Below are 10,297 nucleotides of genomic sequence, written 5' to 3' on the forward strand. Positions count from 1 at the left end.
CAGCTAGCAGCAATGTATGGTGTATTGAAGTTGGCGAAATTTTACAGCCATCTTCCTGTAAGGTCTTTAACTATTAAATTGGTTGTTACTTATCAGCGAAGTGCACCAGGGGTATTTTCTGCCTCGGAACCGTTGGCAACCCAGTTACCTGCCCTGGCCGTTAGTATACTTTCCGGCAGTGTGTTTCTCCTCACCGTGTTGATACTGTCTGGCACAACATGTAGTTCGACAGCCTTTTAGTTGTTTGTTAATATTTTTTCTTAGAGTGGTTATTGTGCCTTTTCTGTTTTTAGATGCCAATTTTGAAGACGTAGTGCTGTTGGTATTTTTGTCCTCGGGTGATACTTTCTGCTGTCGTGCCGTTGGTCGGGCAGAAGGGAATTGATCACGTTGTTGGCCACTCCTTCAGCTGTCCCTGTGAAGGGTTGCCATCCGATTATTTAACTTTACTCTTGGCTGCCTGTCTCACCTCACCTTACTTTAGAGCTACCTCCTCAGGCCGACCCTTGGAACACTTCTGAGCACCACAGTTCTGTCGCTTTTAGATTGTGATTTTCATTTTAGTCTGTAGTACTGTACAAGGCCTTCAGCTGTCTGTTAATTTAGCTTTTTTTAAATTTTAAAATAAGGCCTTGAGCCGACTTCAATTACAATTTGAAGATTGATTTGTTTAAAGCCTAAATTTTGAAAGTTTGTTCTATCTGAAATTCTTGTTATCCAGGCCTTAAGCCCTGAGTTGTTCAATGTCCAGTGTGTGGCCTTCAACCGAGCTTTTACATGAAATATTTTTTAAGTAAGGCCTTCAGGTGCGTGTATTCTTTAAAGCAATTTTTTTTTATAACTTGTGTTCAGGAGTTCAGCCATTCTTGTTTTGGTGTAGTTTTGGGCCTTCAGCCCAGGAGCTATCTCAAGTTTTCTTAACTAGGCCTTCAGCCATATTGTTTTATTTTGATCCTTTTAAGGCAATGTGTAATTAATTGGTTCTTAGGAAAATAGAAGTTGGTGTGTTTTGTGCAACTGACAGTAACCGATTACGGCCCCCTCCACAACCATAACCTGATCCGCTCTATCCTGAGAAACCAGATTTCAGTAGCATTAAGAGTAAAATGGGAATTCCATTGTTAAATGCAGAGGAAAGAGCGGATCAGTGGAAAGAGTGCTTTGAAGGCCTCTATGATGGGAAAGCTTTGTCAGATGTGGCAGAAGAGGAAACAGGAATTGGTATAGAAGAGGTAGAGGATCCAATTTTAGATTCAGAATTTAAAAGAGCTTTGAAAAACTTATAATCAAATAAAGCAGAAGGGATAGATAACATTCCATCGTTATTCCTAAAATCATTGGGGAGGGGGAATGGTAACAAAACGATTATTCACGTTGGTGTGTAGAATGTATGAAACGCGATATACCATCTGGCTTTGGCAAAAATATCATCCACATAATTCCGAAGACTGCAAAAGCCGACAAGTGCGAGTGAATTACGGTACAATCAGCTTAACGGCTCATACATCCAAGAAGAATACAGACGAAAGGAAAATAAAATTGAGAAGCTGTTAGATGACTATCAGTATGGTTTTACGAAAGTCTAAGGCAGAATAGAGGCAGTTATGACGTTGCGGTTGGTAACGGAAGCAAGACTGAAGTAAAATCAAGACACTTCCATAGGATTTGTCGATCTGAAGAAAGCGTTTGGAGTATCAAATGGTGTAAGATGTTCGAAATTCTGATGAAAGCAGGGGTAGGTAAGCTATAGGGAGAGTGTGTACAACATGTACGACAGCCAAAAGGGAATAATTAGAATGAACAAGAATGAAGATCATGGAATAAAAATGGTGTAATACAGCGATGTAGTCTTTCACCCTTCTATTCAGTCCAAACATCAAAGAAGCAAAGATGGAAATAAAAAAAAGGTTCAATAATGGAAGGAAATAAATGATAACGTTTGCTGATGACATTGTTATTCTCAGCGGCAGTGAAGAAGAACAGTCTAATGACTGCAGTACATGGATTGAGAGTAAATCGAAGGAAGACACAAGTAATGAGAAGTAGCAGAGATGAGAGCAGCGAGAAACTTAACTGAAGCAGATGAAATTAAGAAATTCTGCTTCCTAGTCATCAAAATAACGAACAGGTAGGACATTAAAAGAAAACTAGCACTGGCAAAAAGGGCCTTCCTGGCTAAGGGAAGTTTCCGAGACCATAGGTCTTAATTTGAGGCAGTAATTTCTGAGAAGGTACCTACATTTGGAGCACAGCACTGTACGGCAGTGAAACGTGGACTGTGGGAAAACCGCAACAGAAGAGAATCGAAGCATTTGATATGTGGTGATACAGACGAAAACTGAAAATTAGATGGGCTGATGAGATAATAAATGAAGAGAGTCTGCGTAGAATCGGAAAGGAAAGGAATATATGGAAAACACTGACGAGAAGAACGGACGGGATGTTGGACATCTCTCAAGACATCAGTGAATAACTTTCATGGTACTAGAGGGAGCTGTAAAAGGTTCAGCCCTCTGTCGGTGAACGTAAACTATAAAGACACGTTATTGAATGCACCCTAACTACCAAATCTTATCCATTCAAGATTCCTAAAAGATAACATTTCACAGGGTAAAATGATAGACAATAAGAAAGTGTAGAAATATCATTTTTCGGTCATTAATATTTGCCTAGTGTTCGCTGCGAAACCCGACAGGACAGTATGAGCAGTACGGGGACATTCACCCCTAGGGCTCAGATTCGGAGCCTGAGGAGAACTGAGAGCAATGAGGCGGTTTCAGAGATTCCATGTGTTGACAAGGCCTAATAGGCGCTGTAACAATGAAGAATATATTCTTCAATATACTAACACAGGATGAGTCAACACCATGTTTTACAAAGGTTTTTAGTTCCGGATTTTTAGCACGAATATCGAAAGCTCTTTCAGAATACGAGAATCAAAATCAAATGCGTAATTCAAGTTATATTTGTTGCTCTGTTTTATAGTTTCGTACCATATCTGAGGTGGTCCCTCTTTCCCATTGGGCACTCTGGGCAAGTTGCCAGGGCCCCGCGATAGATAGGCGCCTCGTAGTTCCTACCAGATCACCAAACGGTAACCGATATTTATTATCTAAAAACAAAATTTATTTCGAAAAAATCGAACGATAATGACCGAGTACAATACCTACTTGCTTACTAGCTCTGCGCAGTGCGCAGTTCTGCACGGGGCGAATAGCGACGTACAATTAAACGTGACGGGCCGACTTAAATAAACCGACTCGACGACCAGGAATTCCCATGTGTTTGGCTTCGGTGTTGTGACGTTTGTTGTGTTTGTGGTTGTTACTGACTGTGCTCTGAGGTATTCTTTGAGTACATCGTCGTTTGCCTGTTTTGTTTCGTGTTAGCGACTATTTTCGGTGTAAAAATTAATACTGCATTGTAATATAAAATGCCGAAACGGTCGTATCCTATTGGATCTGCAAAAAAGAAAAAGGTTGTACATCTGAAGGAAGTGATTGAAAAGTTTCCAAAATTAACAGCATATTTTACTACTACTACTGGAGCAACTTTTGTAAGTAGCAATCAAATAATAAATCTTTCATATGATGAAGCGTGTCAATCACAAATTGCGGTAATTTCTGAACGTTCATGTTGTACACCAATTCCAGATTTATATCAATTGAGAAAAAGAGATTGAATCAGAATATGACCGTCCCTATGACGGAAGTGTAACAACTTCGGTGACTTCACCGGCACCGACAAGTGTGTCAATTGAACAACAGTTTTCCAACCCAGAAGAAATATCACACGAGCCCACTGATTACTTTCATCAAAGTTTTGCAGAAAGAAATCGCGAAATTTTGATTCGTAAAGGACCTGTATATTTTGTAAATAAAGATTCTGACTTTTCCGTACATCTTTTGTGCTTCTGACACCTCTCGAGTCACAATTATAATATTGACTAAATTAAGGGAACCACCCCTCATCGAAAAACGGTACTTACAAGCGCTCACAAAAAACAATGAACACACGTAGAGAACAACTCTCTTGGCAACCCTGTGTTCTTCGTTTCTTCAGTTGCATATTAGACGGACAAAGGGCACGCGCTGTTAAATTGTTATTTTGTGCGGCCCTTTGTTTTAAGTAAAGAGCCCGAAATGAGTGATAAACGAAAAAAAAACTTGATTACAGGCATCAGAAAATGTTAATAAAGTTAGGTTTTGGTTAAAAAAGGGATGTTTTTAATGGAAGAGATAATTTATAAAACTCCGTCCAAATACGGTTTTTTGTTGTCCAGCTTGACTTTCTGCCACATTAGGCCGGATAAACGGGATTCTACTGTATGTTCAGTTCCCAACACACGATATCGTAGACTTTCCTTCAGTTCACGTAGCAGTTCGGATAGTCGATCTAGGTTAAGTGGTACTGCCTATCGAAAGACAGCTGAAGAAAAAAGACAGAGGGGTAGCAAATTTTTACAGAAAATCCAGCCACTAGACTTACATTTTAGTGCTGAAAGAGAAAATGAACGGCGTGGTTTCAGAATATCCAGGTGAAGCTGCGGTTCAAAATAGTAACAATGGACTGTGTAGCTCTGAAAATATAAACAAAATAAGAGTTATAAACGGTAAACAGAATGCATAGATCAGTCACACGATGACGCAGCCAGCATACCTGGTGCATGTTAGATTTGGAAGCTAGACTAAAGGATCGAAACTTTCTAATTTTCTTCATTCCACGATCGTCTTACTCGCCGAATCTAGTTAGTTTACGAGCTACATAATGCTGCACTGCTGCGATACTATTTTTTGAATTAATTCAAGGCTCATATACCCTCTTTGCAGAGTCTGCAGGCAGATGGAATATCTTGGAAACATTGTTTGATTCTGCGAGTGTTACACTGAAGCCACTGTCTACAACACAATGGTGCGCATGTGAGGTTGCTTGTAAGAGTATTAATGCAGAATGGAAAGCTGTGTTTTCTGCATTAAGAACAATTTCCGAAAATAAGAGTGGTGAAGTTAGATGTCATGCTGAAGGTATTCTCAGAAAGTTAAGTAATATTGAGGAAATTCTCATTACATCAGTGTGGGGTTGTATTTCGCTACAGTTTGACAAAGGAATGACGAAACTGCAAGCTGAATACTATACATTTCCACTTCTTTTGAAATGTATGACTCTCTTGCATTGTTTTTAGCTGAGCTTGAGACACGTTTTCAGTTCACAATGATTGAGCTGAAAAGAAACTTTTGGAGATAAGGAATTCGGAATCAATTCCACCCTCTTCACTGCTGAAAATCAAAACAGGAGACGTCAAATTAAGTACAAGAGATTCTTTGATGAATCATCTGACTCAGAAGACGAACACAAATGTCCTGAAGTAGAAACAGGATCAGATTGTGTTGAGATTTGGAGAACAACGAAAATATCTTATTCTAAAATTATACAAACTCTTCAAGATGAATTATAGAGGAGAGCTAATTTCTACAGAGAATGTAAAGTAAGATGTTCATTTCTCCGAATTATCACCGAACTAGAAACTGTTCAGATTTATGATGCTGTAGAGACACTTAGCGCCATCTATAATTCTGAAATACAGAACAACTTTGGTAAAGAATGCACACATTTTAAAAGGTATCTGTTGTCGATGAAGAAAGAAGATGCTGAGAATTTGTCGTCTCTTCCATCTTTCTGTAGAATGTTGGTTTTGAAAAGAATTTGGTGATGTCTATCCAAACGTGTACACACCAGTCAACATTTACAGCTGTGTGGCAAAAACAAACTGTTCAGGTGAAAGGTAATTTTCTGTTTTAAAACGGATTAAGAACAACCTGCAGACAACTGAAAATCAACAATGACTGCTCAGTCTTGGAGTACGAGCCGTAGAATACGGCGTGTCAGTCAGTCTTGATTTTCGGGAAGTGATAAATGAATTCGCAAGTACAATAGTGAGAAGGAAGTTATTTCCCTAAATCCGCTATATTTTGGAAAAGGTCAGTTAAATGGTATTGTAACATGTATTTGGGACTGACTAAATTTCTCAGGTAATTATAATGTAAGGTATTAAATAAAAAAAATATTTTCTTTGTATTTTTAACATGTATGTGTCCAACTATGATATTTCTGTGGTAATGTTTCAGCTACATGGATACTCCGCAAATCACACTTAACTGCCCGGTAGAGGGTTCATCGAAACACCTTCACACTGATTCTCTATAACTCCACTCTCGATCAGTGTGCAGAAAAATGATTAACACCTATTTCTTTCTTTGCCAAATGTAGTAGTTATTTTATTATTTTTCAATGTTTAACTTGCACATGCACATTGTGTTATACGTTATTTAAATGCTTCAGTAAATTTTAGAACTCGAGCAAATGATTACGCAGCTTTATTGCTGGTAGTCCGTAAGTAAATATCAATGCTGAAGTTCACGAACGGGTGGCGTAAAATAAATTACTGCACAGGGGCGTCACACACCCTAATTAGGGCCCTGACAATGACTCTAACCAACATTGGCATACACTCAGATTAATTTAAGGTCGCCACAAATGTGCCACTCCACGCTTCTTCAGCAAGGAAATTACTGCCGGCCGGTGTGGCCGAGCGGGTCTAGGCGCTTCAGTCTGGAACCACGCGACCGCTACTGTCGCAGGTTCGAATCCTGCTGCGCAAATGGATGTGTGTGATGTCCTTAGGTTAGTTAGGTTTAAGTAGTTCTAAGTTCTGGGGGACTGGTGACCTCAGATGTTAAGTCCCATAGTGCTCAGAGCCATTTGAACCATTTTTTTTTTAAATTACTAAATAACATTGCCAGTGATCCGGATTGTGGACCATTACCTAATTTCACGTTTTTGTATACATGTATCTAGTTCTATACTTGACCCCCCAAACTCCTGGTGCTAGGCAAATATATCCGTGCTCCAATGTGTTCTAGCAGGCGGCGTGTCTTGCTCTGCAGAGCAGTCAGTTCGGCTTGGCACTACAGTTCTAGCCTCATGACTGTTGGATTCCTTGCTGCCATTAAATTTTTAATTTATGAAGCTTAAGCTTCAGCAAACGTATGTAACAGGTATGTCAAATTCGTGTGATACATATTTACTGTATGGTCTTTATTAGAAGTTCACATTTTGTTACTCTCGTCTGTTGCTTTGCTCTAAAGACCTTTGTAAGAACTCTTGTAACATCTACCGTATGTAAAAAGAAATTTTCATTATTTATCATGTCATGAGATGTGGGATAATCCCAAAATATGTCATGACAATAAACAGTAAATAAATCCACAAAATATCAGTGAATATTTGTGGACAAACTTAGAGAATTTTAAATTATATTTACTAATTATTGGTATTACAAAAGATGTAATGAACACTTCCTTGCATTATCAGTATGCTGAAAAATACGGCCTCACAGCATGATGTCACTATCAGGCTGCCTTACAGGAGCTCATCCCTCTAAGATTACAGTAGACTTGTAAATAATAGTGGGAAATAAAGAAATTCATATAGGATCGATTCTCTAGACATGTATGTAGAGACAGAAAAAATTGATATTTGCGCTAATATCCCACACGTTTGCTGCAACCACAACTGTGATACCAATTGGAGATGTAAGCACATTCTTTAAAACAAATAATGCAAGCAGGAATATATCGGTTACACCACTCATTCCAGTATGTGTTACTGTGGTCTCAACGGCTGCCGCTTCACATCGAGGCCCCCTTGGGCAATAGCCATACCTGAAATAACATAAGTTAAAGCCCCCTCCACGCATGTACGGAGGCAGTGGGCGTATTGGTAGGAGATCCATTGTATGACCTGTTACTGTTTGCCCATCCATTACCGCACTCTGCACAGATGAACATGTGCGAAAAGGACATCATATGTAGGAAGTCATAACCTATAAGAATTTTGTAATTGTAATACTTCCGGAAATGAGGTGTTATTAACATTTCATCACTCATATTCTTCGTAGCGAGACATCGATAGTAGCCATTTTTATGTCAGCTATACTATATTTAAATGAGTAGTTACAGATACGTCAATATTATCACATTGGCACACTACACTAGACCAGGGCTGCTGTGCCTTAGAACACTGTCATGTGTAATTCATCTTACCTAAACCCACCTAATGTGCAATACATGTTAAACAAGTTTGCCTAGTGTAAAGCTACAACTGCGCTTTGGTCCCGAACACACACATACATACACACAGTAACGACATTGGGACTGCAATAACCGCTGCCAAAGTAATAGGTCTCCGATAAAGACGCTTGCTGGGTTTTCCTACGCTGATTAACTATATCTTTTAATACCCCCAAACGTCGAAAAAGTTATTTGACAAATAAGCCATTACTTATATTTCGTTCCGAGGAAGGAACTTACGCTACTGTCATCACTTAACATCTGTTCCTGTTCTATTCACAATACTGCGTTGAAAGATTGTATGAGCAAACTCCCATATTAGTTCTAACACTCGTTACAGATGTATGTGGGAGTAATTACAAGTAATATATTCTCCCCCGAAATATGTTCTCCAATTTTTGCAACGGTAAAGCACTCCATGATGTATAAATTAGCTTCTCTTGTGGCGTCTGCCAGTGGAGTTTGTTTGACAACCTGCACCGACTAAACAATGCCTTGATAAAACGCATCGCTCTTCGTTGGATGTTATATTAATCTGACGTACGAGTCGGAGACTGACGACAAATCTCAAAATTCGGTGGAATAAATGTATTGTAAATCGCTTCTTTTATGGATAAGACTCTCCTCAGAATAGTATTTGTTTTTCCTACTATTTGGTTTATTATGCACTCAGTCCAATTTGGATCGCTCTGGCTAGTTACTAGGATTTTTATAATTGATACCGTTTATGTTGATTTATCATCAATGGTATAATTGATCAGTAGTGGGTCTCTTTGCCTGCTTATATAGCGCCCCAATACAATTCTAAAGTATTTTTGGTGGTTTAGTTGTTCATATGTTATGGGTGTAGAGGTGCCGTCTGCCATTTTCGGATAACAGGTCAGTGTTCTGGACTATGCAGCACTCATTTAAAATGTATACTGTGGAATGTCTTTTTCAAGAAGCAATATAATCCATTCCCCACTATATTACTCAGAGTATCGCCACTCTGCCACTGATTCCTTTGCTTCTAAAATAACTAACGTCCCCATTTTTTAAGGAAAAATTGCGATGCTAATTTTCTTAAAAAACAGATCATGTATTTAGCCCTGTTATGCACTCTCCATACAACATACAGTTACACAACTGAAATTTTCAGTGAGTGTATTATTCTACTACATACTCCGAAGATTTTCGAAACAAGATTTTACTACCAGCAAAGTAGATGACCTAAATTTTTTGTGAAGTAGAGATGTATGGGGTAAATGGTCGCAATAATTTTTGCTTACCTACAACAGAGAATGCTATCGTAAATGCTAAGAGAATCTCCTATAAATATCGATTTTGATCAAAATTTGCAGTGAAGTTTTTTAGCATTGTCCATTACCGTGTAGTTACGCGTCTCACATTGGGTCCATCTTCATGAAAATAAAATTTATTAATACAAAAAGTGTCCATCGGCACCAATCAGTTATAAATAAAATCTTAATACCATACTATTTAGTCAGTAGTAGGTATATCAGGACATTTAGTAAGATCGATAAGGAAAGCACAATATATACTTTCGTTTCTGTGGGTAGTGTTAACTCTACATCCTCAAACACCTACTTAGCAATGAAACTGTATGGCGTATATTTATTAAAATACTAGTTTCAGTAAATTCTTAATGCGAGATATCGCTCCTAAATAAATGCCATTACTCATGCAGGCATCTGTTTATTAGGCCAATGTTTTTAACACTTTAATAATGCAGCGACAATTTCCTCATGTGTTTTCTAAAAGTTATAATAGTCAACAATTGTTAAACATCTTTTAGCACAGCAGCCTTAATGACACACCGTTTAAATAATGCACTCTCGTAATATTAAAAATCTTGTATCTGTGTGTGTCTTTGGATGATGGTCAGGAAAAGTGGGTGTTTAGAATATTGGGAGAAAATAGCCCCAAAATACCTTAATGGTACTCATACATTCCAGAATATGCCATTGGATAGTGATGATATTATTAACTTATAGCAATTCAGCTGATAGGATAATGGACCACAATTTTTACATACAACCTGTACACTCGAAGTGTCTGAGATCATTTTTGGTTTGTAAATTATGTTAATTCAACTCAACATGACATTTGTACACCACGCAATTCGCCTAGAAAAGAAGGAGCAGGGGAAAGGGAGTGGGAGGGATGAG

Source organism: Schistocerca americana, chromosome 4, assembly GCF_021461395.2.
Source record: "Schistocerca americana isolate TAMUIC-IGC-003095 chromosome 4, iqSchAmer2.1, whole genome shotgun sequence".
NCBI lineage: Eukaryota > Metazoa > Arthropoda > Insecta > Orthoptera > Acrididae > Schistocerca > Schistocerca americana.